A 15,381-nucleotide genomic window follows, 5' to 3' on the forward strand; every position below is an offset into this window, starting at 1 on the left:
TCACAACCCTCCACACTTGTTTCAAGCATATACCCCTTAATTTCTATGATGACAAACCTTATGACATATAGTAGCTGTTTGCCCCACTGCTTCAAGTACCCAGGAGGAAAAGAACACAAATGCATGCTGGCCACTTGTCTGATCTCAGGGCAGACTGAAAGCACCAGAAGGAGAGATGGAAGTGAGCAGAGGAGGACTGTAGCAAGTCATAGAGGCAAGGAATGAGGTGGAAAGCAAGTCAAGAAGGCCAACAGAATAAAACAAAGATGTACCAGATATGAAAGTTTATTAAATACCAAGTTGGAACATAAATATCTGGAATTAAATATAGCATATTAGTGTCATAAAATACATTCATATAAAAAGGTGCAGTACCAATTGGACAGAAGGTTGAAACATTAATTTTCCTTCTTCCCACTATGAACCGCTTCAGGTTCATCATGTGTTCATCTACCAACTGTGAATGTCTTAAGATGAGTCAAATTCTAATGCAAAATCCAACAAGGATATCAAGTCAGAAATATCAAAAAGGTCACATTAAAGCTTTCTTGGCACTGCTACACACGCACAGTATTTTTAAACCCTAGGTGCGTGAAAGTGACAGCAATGTAAAGTGCATTCTTCTCCAGCTTAATCACTGCTAAAACTTCCACTTAACCAGCAGAAATATTCACAGCATCAGGACGGAAACAGCTGGCAGGAATCCAATCAAAATCTCCTATGCGTTAAAATAACACTGGAGACTCTACCACAAACAGTGGAAGGGTTAAATAGAACCAAAGGAATGCTTCTGGTAAAACCTTTAACAAAAAACATGGAGCAAAATAATGTGTCAAAAACATTTTGACAGTTCCGTCAAGTTCAAGAACCAACCTTACTCAGTCTGACAGTAATTAAAAATAGATATGGTTCTTATCCTGAGTGCAAAATAAACTGACTACCCCTCGGTGACCAACAGGTAAGTGCAGAGTGTCAACCTATTTAATATATTTAAAATTTATATTCAAACCGCAGTAAAGATGTTTCCACACTAAGCTGCAGGATGGGAAGTCACAGACCTCCTATGTAAACAAATGATCTCCAGTACTTTTCCCTTTACATTTTAAATAAAAATATATTTAGATCAGGTAATTTTGGTTTAAAACATCCCGGTACTCCTGTACCGCTCTGCAAAGGGGATCCTGGTCAACATTGAGATTTTTTGAAGATCCATAAGTAGATTTCATTGGAGAAGCTCTAGCAGTTTCAAGCTCAGCGGTGGCTGGAAAGAAAAGAAACAAGATTGACGATGTTACTTTTACAGTAGATTGAGTCAAATCAGTCACTGTAAAAACATTACTGATAACTGATCAGGCTACGCTCTACAGAGATATTTAAAAACTTCCAAGGAAAACACAAATCAAAAAGGACAGGCATAAAGGAAGAAACATTTTTTCACATTCAATGATCAGCCAATACAATTTTTAAAGCTAGTTAAAGAAATTCCAGGTTTTAGAAACACAGAATGGTTTGGGCTGGAAGGGACCTTTTAAGATCACCCAGTTCCAATCTCCCTTCTATAGGCAGGGACAGCTCCCTCTAGACCAGGTTCCTCAGAGCCCCATCCGGACTGGCTCTGAATGCCTGCAAGATGGGGGCTATGCACAACATCTCTAAGCAACCTGTTCCAGAGTCTCACCACCCTTACATTAGGAAGTAAAGAGTTTCTTCCTAATATCTAGTCTAAATCTACCTACTTTCAAGTTTACAGCCATTTCTCCGCATCCTGTTATTACATGCCCATATATATATATGAAAGTTTCAGCCTTAACTTTAACTGCCAGGGATGTCTTAACTTTCCCTGGCTAAACCCTCTTTCGTTCATGGAAACACATCTTCGATGGAAGCAGAAAAGGATTTTCAGTACTTCCATCCATCAGCCTTTTCCAGACAAGATCCCCAGACCAAGCAAATACTACGGCTCCTACTACACATGTAATTATGTTTGAATATGCAAATGGGCACATGGCAATGGGTTTCTGTCTATTCAGGGAAATTGGAAGAGCTGTGAAGCAACAGCTGGATTCTCAAGGGCTCCCTGCTTCAAAATAACTCTAGGAACAGCAGCAGTGACTCTGGCAGAATGCTAATTGTGAAACAGTATGAATTCTTCTCAAAGACCTGGCCTTTTATTATAGAACAGGCTTTACACTGCATATTAAAAGCAATCAGTTCATGCTGTGTTTGCCTATATATTGCTGAATGATTTTTACCTAAAGAAAGGCTATCTTTTCCACTGATTCTTCTTTATCCAAAGACAAGTATGACAACATGTCAGGTACAAAAAAAAGCAATGAAAAAGAGCGAGCAAAAATTAAGAACACCAGAAAATGTATATGGTATATTTGAAGTGCTGAATGCAATGAACGTATGCAGAAAGAGAAGTAGTGACAGAAGTCCATAAAAATCTTATTTCTGGGCTTTTTTTTTTTTTTTTTTACATTTGATGTTTGTGCCTGAGGATGAAAGGTGACTTGAACTTAAGCCAAGTGTATCTGTGCAGGGGAGATGGTTTGCTCTCCATGCTTTTTCTCAAAAGTAGCTGCAGAACATTCTGAAGAGTATATTGGTTAGCAGGAAGTTTTCCATTAAAACTCTCTAAGTTAGAGTTAAAAACAGCCCCACACTGTGCTTCAAACAGCACAAATCTTGACAACTTTTGAAAATAATTACATAGAAGTTACGAACAGTCATCACCTTCCTTAAAAACACTGATATCAGAGTAGCATATTACCTTGCTGAAGTTCCTTATTGATTTTTTCCTCCAAATCCTTCTGTACCTAGAATTATAAATAACACATGCATTATAAATAACACTGCACATTTTATTAAGTAACAGAAACCAGCTTGGATCGCTAGAAAGGAGCATTTGCCCCTCGCTCTCCCAGGAGATGTTTATTTACTGTCATTTACTCTGAATGCAAAGTTTTCATAAGGAGAAATTAGACCTTTTAAAGGGCCACAGTCCAAACACCGTATGCGATCATTTACATTTGAAGATATTTGCGACTCCTGTGTTATTTTCCATCAGGTCTTTAACGCATAGAAGTAATTGTCAAAACAGACAGCATATAGCTTCCAGACTCATGTAATTAGCAAATACAGTTAAGTGCTTGGAGCATGTGGCTTACGTGGAGAGGCTGAGAGCATCAGGACTGTTAAGCCTGGAGAACAGAAGGCTTGTGGTCTCACCTACAGGTGTAATTATCTGACTGTGGGATGCAGCATAAAGAGGACAGAGCAAGAAATTTCTCGGTGGTGCCAAGTAAAAGAACAAGAGGAACAGGCAGAAGTCAAAAGAGTGGAAATTTATAAGACTGCTAAAAATCAGGAGTGCAGACAGGAAATAAAATCAGAAAGGAAACAGAAACTGAGAGACGGAATGGGAAGTAGGTGTTCCCTTTCTTATGCTACCAGTAGGAAAACTGGTTTCATGAATCCATGCACTCACGCTGGTTGCAGCTAGCAGAAGTCACTATTATTTCCTGAACCCACTTTTCAGAGCTGCATTTCTTTCTCTTGTTTGTAATCAGTGCAATTTGTTTCTTCAAACAGTTGCATGGACAAAGTAATTGATACCAGCATTTTGAATAACGGCAGCGTAAAGTATTTTCAGCTTCTTATCCCTGAAGCTTTATCAAAGCTTTTGCAAAATCAAAGCCAAAATCTACACGAGCTTCCTCATCCCAGGAGATGCTCACACTCTACTTCAGATAACCTCCCTTACTTTGAAAAACACCAAATGTGCACTGAGAGCTTTAAATAAAAACAAAAGTGCAAGATGACTACACGAGGCAAACTCCAATTAAAGTTCCTTAGTTTCCAGTTATTATGAACTTTACTGTCAGGAGAAGTTGTAATCTCCTCCATCCAAGAAGGCAGCACTTAGTTTGAATTTAATGGCAATACAGAGGTGTTTTTTTTTGTTGTTGTTTTTTTTTTCCCAATAGAAGGAAACAGATTACTGGAAAAATCTGAGGTATAACTGAAGCAAAGACAAGGCTCAGAGTCAGGTAAACTCTTGTCTTTTTAAGTAGCCTGGTGAACAGGCCAAGTACTAAGCAGCACAACTGGCAAAGTACTTCAAAGCTATTGCAGAAGTTGCAATCATGTATAAATTGCTGCAAAATATTATAAAGCTGTGAAGACTTGAAGAGTAGGTTGTTGTTTTCTCAGGTAATAATACATAGCAGGAAGCACAAAAAGAAATGTTTACTAGGCACAGCATGCATCCCACAGCAGACTGTATAGGAAGAAGCAAAGCAATCATACTCACATCATCCTAGTTTTAAAGGATGTCTTTGTTAGTATTAATGTACTAAAAGAAACTAAAAATGAAGATCAGTAAGGAAAAAAACAACGTGGCTTGACCAGAGATGTCTGATGGGCTGAGCAAAGATGTCAAAGTTATCCATTTCAAGTATGTCATTCACTTATGCACATTCTATACAGTAAAGTTTAATAAATAGCTTAGCTGGGAACTTCCAATGCCACAGCAGCTGCTTATTAAATTTTCTCTAGTTGAAAAAAAAGAAAAAAAAAAACAAAACACACAAAAACCTTACATAAGTACATAGTTATGTGTATATACAGTTAGATAGTTCATCATTTAGATGTCAGTATTTTTGGTGTCTGAGCACTCTAGGAATTCTGTACAATCTTAATGACCTAAAGTCTTCATCACTGAAGAGTATTTCACAATGCTTACCTTATCCATGTACACTTCAACTTTTTTTCTTGCCAATAATGCAATCCCAGCAGCATCTAGGAAGCATTCCTCTTGGCTGGAGCTTCTGTTTAGTGCGGAATTGTTTCTGAGATTTCCCAGTTCAGCTGAATATTTTCCTGGACTTGCAGGAGGACCTCCACTGACAGTGCTGCTCGCAATTAAAGATTTGTTTCTTTGGCGTTCCTCAAAGAGCTTACAATTGGCTTCTGCAAGTCTCTTGGTTGTTCTGAAATATTTAAAAACACACAAAGAATTATCTTTGATAATATTTTTGCAGAGTCACTTCTTCCAGGTCTTTGACTACTATTCAGCTTTTGAAAAGAGAAGGCATTAGAAGTCCAAAATGAGAGGGGCCCAAAGGCCATGTGTTAAAATGCTATCAACTTCAAACATGGGCCAGTGATGCCATAACTAGTGGTGTGACTGCTAGAACACTGAAGTGAAATGATGGTGGTTCCAAAAATAAAGGGGAAAGGTTTTAGAGGGTTACGCTTACATCCATAGTGCTGACAAGACACAGAAAAAGGATTTTAGGAGGAAACAGTACAAGGTTTTTCATGCAAGCTACTGCTACTTCACGTCTTGTTACCACTCCAAAAAAGCACGCACTTACCTTTCCAGCTTATTTGCTAGCCTTATTCTCATTTTCATTTCTTCACGATGCAGCTCTTTGTATTTTCCCAGTTCCGCAAGCATAGATTCGTTTTGAAAAATATTGTCTTTGGTATTTTTTATTTTGTCCAACTCACATTCAACCTCTTTTATTCTGCACTTCAGCTGGTCTCTCAGCGAGGCATGATGATTTTCTCTGATTTGTTCTATCTTGTCTTGTGAGGCTGCCTGGACCTGAAGCAGATAATACAATTTCAACCATTGCAAAGAAAAAGTGAACTGCATCTCCCTATACGGTTGCCCATAACCAATTTAAAGGGCCCAGTTTTACTCAACTGAGTCAACTGGACCTTTTCACTACTATCAGCAATCAAGGCAAAACCCTGGAACCAACACGTTAAATAACTGTTTTCATCCAGACAGATCTGCTCTTAGCAATATTACTTATGGGAGCAGCTACTAAAAGAATGCTATGGTTGAAGGACAGGGCACACAAAAAGGATTCTACAAAGAAATTATGAGAATCCCATCCCCACTCTTTCTGCCCCACGGTAACTTCAGTGACTTCTTCCCTGAGCATTTTATCCTGTACAATGATAAAACATAACCTGTACGTATGGCCAAGCCATCTCTAAGTTATAGCATTCATGTGATGAACAGCAATAACAAGATGACCAGATGGCCATAGCTTCTTCTAAGAACTGCAAAACAGAAGTCTGTCAAGGGACGGCTATTAGCTTGGGGACCTGCAGGCAAATTACACACACAAAAGCACTTTCGCCAAACAATTTTCCATTCTTCCACTTCCCTTCAGGAAATATAGAAGTATGGCACTAACACAAAAAAACAAAGTACGAACAAGAAATGGCAAAAAGAAGTTACATAATAAAAACTATAGACATACACAACAAATTCACTTACCTGCAAAAACAAATTGACTTCTTGAAGTTTTTGATTTATTTCTTGTGCAGCTCGCTCTTCCACTTCTTTCTTGTATCGTTCGATTTGGTTGTAAGTCATCATGTGCACACTGTGGACAGCCTCCAGATGTTGTCTCAGGTTTGCCACCTCTTCTTTCAGCTGGCATCTGGTCTTCTCTAGTTTTTCATGTTTTTTCATGTTTAGAGCCAGCAGTTCTTGCAAATAATGGTTTTGTCCTTGTAGTTGGACGCATTTTTTACACTCTAAATCCAGCTGATGAGAAAGTTCAGTAACCTACAGACAGTAATAAAATGAACTTAGAGGGGTGTAAAATTATTCTCTGAAAATTTATGAAGGGGAAGACCATCAAGTCTGTAACTGTCATCTGCTGACTCAGTACCCGAGTCAAAGGAAAGACAAGATCATCTTTTAAGGGAAGAACAACTTTTAAGTTCTTGCCAATAGGGTTCCTTGACTTACAACCTTCCTCAGTTCTGCAGCAAGTAAAAGATCAACAAGTAGCAAACTAGCAGAATTTCACTTACGGGAGTGTGCTGAAAGGCACTAGGGCCATTCTTTTGTGCACTGCTCTACTGCTCGATGGAAATCAAACCACTCTACCCAGACAGCAGAAAGAATGCCTATCATGCTTCAGGGGTAATGTTCCAGTACAGAGTTAACTAGGCACAGGAAACAAGTACTCCTCCTGCCATTGCTCTTGAAAGCTTTGTAAACAGTGCTTCAAAAAGCAGCTTCCACAGCAGTGGTAAAGGAAGGTATTTTCTCTCTAGGTCAAATCCAGTGTCTGGTTGCAAGAATATGTACAAAATATGAGATGTTTCAGTAGTTTCCAAGGTCAACTGTGAAGCCAATTTTCTCTCCCAGAAATATAACTTTTCCATACCTACTGAAAAGAATATTACAAGTCTCTAGAAATTAACATGACCCAAACAAAACAACAACAACAACAACAAACAAACAAACAAACAACAACAAACAAACAAACAAACAACAACAAACAAACAAACAAACAAACAAAACCACCAAAAAACCCAAAAAGAAACAACAAGAACTTGCCTTTGTTCTTGATTTTTCAACTTCATTCACCATTTCAGAATACCTGTTCTTCATTTCTCCCTGGAAATTAAACTGGGAGTCTCTTTCTTTGGCTTCATGCATCTTTAGTTTTTTCACAGCTTTCTTCAAAAGGCTCTTGAACCTGCACAACAAATCAGTCAAGAAAATAAGCAAAGGAACTAGGTATCTATTTGTCACGCTTGTACAAGAAAAGCATAGCTATGGCTTGCTTCATTTTTAACATGCTCAACAGGCCAAAAGTTAATAAGAAAAACCAGCATTTCAATGCAATAGATCACCTGGAGGGTCCACATTTCACCTCAACAGAGGAAAAAAAGACTTCCCTCCCAGAAGTGCAAGGCAGCCTACATTTGCTCTTCTTATGGCAGCTACAGAAAATCATAGGCTCATGTACCAGAACTGTCTTGCAAGAACTGATGTGAGATCTGAATTTGTTCAGAGTTAAACACACCTACTTTTACATGCAAGTTCCTTAAAGCCTGACTTCTAACCTACATGAGCTCTCTTTCAAGTACTAGTGAACCATACCTGTCACATTCCTTCTGCAGTTCAGTATTTCTTTCCCTTTCTTGGTCAAGACATGCTTCAAGTGGTCGTTTCAATTCTATCGGCTTCTTCACATTCTTTCTTTCATTCTCACACTTTCAAAAAACAAACAAACAAAAATACATGATACACTCAGCACAGGACAGTACACATAGCAACTGCAGATAGCACATATCCATCCCTTTGCCACATTCAGCAGAACACTGAGGCACAGGATTCTTGTAAACATTTAAATCACTTCAGGCTTCACACAAGCGGGCCAAGACCTAGGGATACCAATTAACGCCCCTGCTGAAGCAAATGCTCCTCTGCCCCCTTATTGGGCTTCGTCCCAAAAAGCTGGAAAAAAGATGCTAGAGAACAGCTTCCGCAGTTCCTCTGCTAATAGGTCAGCTTGCACAGGTAGCCACAGCCCTGGAGAACACTGCACACTCTACAGCATTCATTCCAATGACCAGCAGGCTCTTGTGGAAGAGTCTGCTTTTCTGGAATTCACCAGTGTCTTCTCAGTCATTACTTCCATATCTTATTTGTGGGTGTTTACTAATTTAGTTGCTGTTCCTCATGGTGTTTTTTCAGACAAACTACAGGAGAACTGGCAACTAGTTCTGTAGTTTGCATTTGCACCTTATTTATTCTGCAAGGTTTTTAAGCTCCTGTTATTCTGAAAACATGCAGCAGTTCCTCCGTACACTGCACTGAAAATAAGGGGTGATTTAATCCTGCTTGGAAATCAAGGGGTCAGACAATAACCAGAAGGAAATCAAATAAAGAACACAGGAACTGCTGCCTTGCTCCATGTGCTCAACTGGTATCAAACCACACCGTCTTTCTGATAGCACAACTCCGAGATATTCTCTTGGCTTTTATTCAATTCCTTCATGACACCCAAATCACAATAGTACTCAGGGCCTGAGTAGCAGGGATATAAAATCAGAGTATGTAAGAACTCAAGAAAATGTCAGCATTGCTCTGGGTATTGGCTAGGTGTTAGGGACTGTTTTCTGGGCTCACTTCTTCTAAAAGCTCAGCATTTTCCCTACTCAGTTTAGCAATATGGTCTTCAAGGTGGGCTCTCGACTTTCGATCTTCCTCGCACATCATGCATGAGCCTCTGGATGTCATAGCCAACATATTCTGATTTTGTATCTATGGAAACAACAATGACAAAGGGAATGCCAAGATAACCAGAGAGACAACACTGCACATGAACTGCATTATAAACTATTAACTCAAATGGAGGCAGGGCTAAGCTCTCACCACTAAGGATCTATAGTGAATGTTACACTGAGTTTATAAAAGATGGCTTGAGAAGCACCGTCAAGAATAGCACTTAATGCTAGTGGAAAAAGTGAATGCTCTCTATGCGATAAAATGAGGTTACATCATTTGGAGATAAGAAGACACACATACAACATTAACTCACAGTTTTCTTCATAAAATTCTCCAGATTTCATAATGATACAAAAATGACTGCATTTATAATTGTGCCCACCACTTAAAATTCCCTACACTTACTGACTGTGAAATAACTGCAGATCTCCTCAGAGCAAGAAAATGTTTTCAGAACAGCAATGTTACTTATCCTTTTACACAAAGGAGCAAAGATTTGCATCACAGATGCATTTGTGTGTAAACAAGTTTGCTTATTCAGTTCCCTTTGTAAAGGATGAAAGTTGCCTACATGCTTTGAATAGCACATTTTAAGAAAAAGAGAGACATCCCTGACGTACAGAAGGACATAAAAACCTGAGCTTAAAGGCTTATATGACAAACTCATAAAACTTCCTCATGTGTCTTTACAGGATATGTTAAATGTCGGTTCTCCCTATGTGACAATGTATGGGTAAAATACAGAAGTGTTAAAAATGCTAAAAACCTTCTAATTGGTATATCACCAAAAGAAGATGACAGAAAAGGAACCTGGAAAAGAACTCAGACTTTTCTGGTGCAGATAATCAACAGCTTTTCCCTTCCACTAGATGCTTCTTACTCTCCCTATAGCAGCTTAATTTTCCAACAGCAAACTAATTAAAGAATATTCCAAGGTTACACAAGATGCTAAGCCATGCATGCGCACCAGCTACTTCCCAGCTGCCTGCCACTGACTGCACAGCATTACTTCACCTAGTTGTTCTTTCCTTACCTCAGCCCCCTGCGGGGCAGTAAAGTACCAACACATATTCACAAATGGAAAAAGAACCTAATGAGCTCAGATGGAAACTATGACAAAGCTCTGAAGATAAAATAGATTTCTCACATCCAGGTTTCCCCTCCCAGATCTCAACCACACATCTCCCTCCTGCTGACACTGTCCGTCCTATCCATCAAAAGAATCATGCTGATTAACACAAACATTTTCATACTACTGCAAAGACAGAAATGGCAGCAGTGAAAGGTGGAGATTTACAACCTTTACCTTATGGGAAAACTCTCAAAACTGGAGAATAGACCATCAGGATTTTCAGAGTACCCTACAGTCACACCACAGCTCAGATGACTCAGCTCCCCTATGATCCCCAGGAAAACCACATAACTTCCCCACGAAAAATATCTAAATAGGCTCAGAAGCTCACATAAAAAAATAAAAAATAAATAAATAAAAGGGAAGTTTATGACTGGCTTACTGAGGCTTCAGTTCTCTTGTCCTGGTGTTGCGCAGCAGCTTCCACTCTGGCATTTTCCATTTCAAGCCTTAAAGAGAAGCACAGATCTTATTAGACAAATCCATAATAGCGCACACTGCAAAAGAATGGTGTGAAAGAATGCTATTTAAAGCAAGAGCTTCTTTTAAAATCATGTTTTACCCTGATGATGCAACAAGGCAATTCTGATGTTTTCAGAGAATCCCAGAAAGCAAAACCTTGCTTCACTCTGTTATTTTCTTACCGTTGGACATGTTCTTCCAGCTGCTTTATTGTAGAACTGCTTCTGGAAGCTGCTAACAGAAGGTCTTTCATTTTTTGGTTAGAAGCTGATATTTGTCTTTCCTTATTATCTAGGTCAGTCTTCAAATCTTGAATGCAACGCTCATATTGAATACGCTGTTGTTCAGAGTCATGTAACTGTAAAGTAGCAATGAGAATCCTCAGCAGCCCGGTTAGGTTCAGTATAGAGAGCTCAGTGAGCACTGAAGAATTTGGATATTGCATGTATCTACATACACCCCCTACCCAAAGTACTGGAATCGTTTCCAATTCATTCAAGCCTTCATTTCTCTTAGCAAATGAACAATAACAGATGATATTTCATCATCTGTGACACTGGCCTCTCCCATCTGTACAATGGATTTTCTATAACACCATTATGAGCATTGACACTGCCAATCCTACCTTCTCAGTGACTTGTGACATCCTGAAATTACTTGTTTGCTATTCTATCGAAAATATTAACCAAAAAACCTCATCCTTTTCCTAAAGTGATTTCACAGCTCATTAGTACGTTATTATGGTAGATGTTTCAGAAAAAAACCCACAACTCTCACAGAGAGCAAAAAAGAAAAACTCAAATTCAGCTGTCCAGTATTTCTACTTTTTCTCAGAAATCAGACACCAAACTTGGCCAAACCAAAAGCGATAACCTGCTGAGACACCAGGTCATTTTGCAAAGCAGCTTATCAAATACAGATCTTCTCCAGTTAAAGACATAATGACTTCGTGTCGAAGACCACCCAGTCATGGACACCAAGTGCACAGAACAATGCAGTTCATATACTTGTCTTTAAATCTATACCCCTGAATTTATTTCTAGGATAGGAGGACATTTGCTTATACTTTGAACTCTCTGCTCTGATTTGGCACAGGCATGACTGTGATCACAGATGACAAGGGGCAAGTTGAGAAGACTAAGGGGATAAAGACCACCTTATAGTGTTTACAACCAACCTTATAAGACACAGAAAAACAATTTGTAAATTCAGAGCACCTGTGTAATGTTGCTTCAGATAGTTGGTAGTTTGTACACATCCCATCCACAAATAAATTCTTAATTGTGTTTGACACCAAGAGAGGGAAGAAAGTTGGGAAAAGAAAGAACACTGCTACAACACCCTGGAGCCACAAGAAGAACTTTAGCTGTGGGGCTGAAGAACGGCTCCTACTTGCAAAAGAAACTAATTGGCTTTTTGATGATTCTAGTAACACTTACCTTTCACTACAGAGGAGGAGGCCAGCTGGCAAAGATTTCACCAGCTTCATGAATTATGACAGGGTATCACTGCTAACCTCCTTAGCTCTCTCTGGTACTTGCTCTCAGAACATTATTTTTCTCTTCTTCACCAGAAACAGGGAAAAATCACCCTCAGATTTTATGTGTAAGTTACAGCCTCTCTGTACCTTAGCTTTAATCCTGTCCAGTTCCTTCTGCAAGTGCAATTTGTCTTCCTCAAGGTCACTGCGGTAGCATGTAGTAACTACAAGGGAAGCTTCTGACATAGACTGCTTTTTAAGAGCATCAGCAAGCTCCTGCTGCAGCTGTCTGACCAAACCCTAAGGAAACAGATAAACATGAAGAAAAACATGAAACTTGACTTTACTCCTTTAAACTGACTGTATTATACAGTTCAGTCATTTACCGGTCCTCCTTAATTCTAAGAGAAAAAACAATGAACCACAACAAAACAACACAATTTGGTCCTATGTGTAAAACTTACACCTGATGCATTTTAGAAATACAAAATCATTTTATGAATTGAAACATTTTAATTTATTCTAATTGTATAGCTTACCTCTCTTTCTACTTTGTCAGTCTCATATTTAAAGACTTGTTCCTTTAAATCAGTACACTTGGTATTTAATTCCTTGTTTCTCTCTTCCATGAGGTAAACCTGCTTTTCACTGTCAGCTCTGAGTTTGTTGAACATATCATGAAATCTGTCCTGGACATCATTCACAACCTTTTCTTTGATGATCTCCTTGTTCTGCAAATCTTCCAGCTGCTGACGGAGTAAAAGGTTTTCACTTTGGAGCTGGGCCAATCGTTCCTGCATAGATTCATGTTTTATCATAAATTTACTGACTTGATCTTTCTCAAGTTGCCACGCATGCTCATTTTCTTTTGCTTGACACTGGGCTTGATTTAAGTCTTTTTGTGTCATTTCTAAAAGCAGTGTTTTTTCTCGAAGTGTTTGTTCCAACTGGTGAAGCTCGTTTTCTAGACTATTAACTTTGCTTTCCGTTTTACTCAGCTGCTGAGACAAGCTCTTGTTGCTCTCTCGCACCTCAGAGAGCTCACGATGGAGCTTGTCTTGTAAACGAAGCCATTCATCACGTTCTCTCTGAAATGTTCGTTCGGCATCACTTTTCAATGACTGATGATGTTCGAGATCTTGAACCACTGCATTCAAGCGGGAACAGAATGATTCAATCTCTGTTTCCAGTCTGTCTTTGCTTTCTTTTTTCTGTTCAAGCTTGGAAGTTAGCATTGCAGATTCCGTCTTGAGTAAATTCAGCTGTCCATTGTACTGAAATACTGTCTGTGTTAAGGTTTCCTCACTCAGTTTAAGTTCCTTCTGAAGAGAATCATTCTTTTCTTTCAAAGACTCATTTTCCTCTAAGTATTTTCCTTCATCCTCCTGGTGCTTAAGTTTTACTTGATCGAGTTCTAGTCTTAGCATAGCAATCTCTTCTTGCAGTAACTGATTTCTGTGTAGCAGATCCTTTTCTCTGTCATTAGTGTCAGATTTCTGTGTGATAAAGGACAATAATGAATAGTTAGTTGGGAAATAAATTCAGGTTTAACCCATCAGGCAGCTAGGCACCACACTCTCATCACTAAGTGGGATGAGGGAGAGAACAGGAAACAAAACAGAACTCATGGGCTGTGATAAAAATAATTTATTAAGCAAAAAGATGAAGGACATGGAAACAAGAAAGTGATGACAGTATAATAACGAATTCAAAAGCCAAGTAATAGGATCACAAACAGCCTCAGCCAGCTTCTTTCCTAGTTAATCTCCAGATATCTGGACATTTCACGGGTAGAAACCTTAGAAATGATTGTAACAACTATACAGTGAAGAACAGCAGGCAGTTTAAGAGACTGGGAACACAATGTCTTATTTTCCAGTGGCTTCCTACTTCCACATGCAATTCAGGTCTATGTGGGATTGATGATGCTATTCAGAGTTTTTAGACAACAGTAACAAAATTTGGTTATATTGATAAACTGTAGATAATCCACAAAAAGGCACAAAAGGTTATTTTTCTTAAGGTTTTAGAATGAGCACAGTGAAGTATAACCAAATTAATTAGGAATGGAACTGCTTACCTCTGAATTTTTCCCAATAGTTTTTCTTGTCTCTTCTTCCAGCTCCTTCTGTCTCCACAGGTGGTTGCTCAAAATTCCTTCTTGCAGAGCTCTAGCACTCCTTTCATTAGAGAGCTGTCTCTGTGTTTCATCACGCTCTTCTTCAACCTACAGTAATATAGTTGAACTTGTGAATCTTGAACAAAATCAGAATTAGCAATACCTTCCTATTTCATTCTTTTTATTCTTACATTCTATTAATTCTATTAAGAGTCATTTATCATAAAATCATAGAATGACCTGCATATCAATTTTCCATGTTTGCAAACAAACATCTTTAGATTTATCTGAATTGAAAGTTATAAGGATAGTGTGAGTCCTTTGCACAAATCAGCATCATAGAAGTTTTATACTTAATGAATCTCCCTCTATAACACAAGAAAAAAACAAACAAACTAGAACTACTATTCTTGGAAACATACAGAGTTTAAGTAGAAACCCAAGTTATCTTTCTGACAAACTATATATACATACTAAAACCAGAGATGGACACTCATATGCTTACAGTCAAAGATTTAAAAACATCTATTCATCAATATGAGCACTAACACTAAGAACTGCACAAAACAAATGACTAAGATTTCCAAAAGCACAATAACTACACTTACTTTACCCCACTGCAAGGTCTTAAGTCTACATCTCTTCTACTAATATTTAGAAATGCTTCAGAAAATGTGCCAATCCATTTTCAGTTTACCAAAATCTAGCAATACTGCTGGATAAATTGAGTTGTATGAGATTTCCAAAGGCTATTAATGAAGTGAGACACAGAAGAGGACTGACCAGCTGAACAGCAGATCAGGAGGTAAACTAATGCCAATGATGTCCCTGTTAAATCCAGGCAGACTGAAAGAGGTGATGCTAACTACTTACTGCTTCTGCCAGAGCAACGTGGCCACTGAGGATCCTTAATGACCACTTTCACATGTTCTTAATATGTTTGCAAATACAAGTTCTGAAAATTTGAGGCTTACTATTTATGGGGAAAAATACAACACAACAGACTGAATTTCCGAGGTATATTTCAAACTGCGTAGAACCATGACAGGAATGCTGAAAAGTAGGTAAAGGCCAGTGAAAAGACCCTCAAAACTGTATGTAAGAACTGAAGAATTCATGCAGGTTGTGTA

The 15,381-nt window shown here is 38.6% G+C and overlaps 1 pseudogene across 1 annotated transcript in view; it reads right to left on the reverse strand.

Annotated features, from left to right (window-relative positions):
- Positions 1 to 269: 269 nt before the first annotated feature.
- The window catches only part of LOC146757016 (uncharacterized), a 42,064-nt pseudogene continuing 26,952 nt past the window's right edge, over positions 270 to 15,381 (reverse strand). Inside the window, exons 16-28 of the transcript XR_014936941.1 lie at positions 14,213 to 14,359; positions 12,672 to 13,628; positions 12,280 to 12,432; positions 10,835 to 11,010; positions 10,573 to 10,639; positions 8,960 to 9,094; positions 7,928 to 8,040; positions 7,379 to 7,520; positions 6,302 to 6,595; positions 5,382 to 5,614; positions 4,748 to 4,994; positions 2,774 to 2,819; positions 270 to 1,261 (exon numbers count right to left, since the gene is read on the reverse strand). The product of XR_014936941.1 is annotated as an uncharacterized LOC146757016 (transcript). The remainder of the gene's footprint in view (positions 1,262 to 2,773; positions 2,820 to 4,747; positions 4,995 to 5,381; positions 5,615 to 6,301; positions 6,596 to 7,378; positions 7,521 to 7,927; positions 8,041 to 8,959; positions 9,095 to 10,572; positions 10,640 to 10,834; positions 11,011 to 12,279; positions 12,433 to 12,671; positions 13,629 to 14,212; positions 14,360 to 15,381) is intronic.

Source organism: Coturnix japonica, chromosome 24, assembly GCF_054131305.1.
Source record: "Coturnix japonica strain WE chromosome 24, WE-NBRP24, whole genome shotgun sequence".
NCBI lineage: Eukaryota > Metazoa > Chordata > Aves > Galliformes > Phasianidae > Coturnix > Coturnix japonica.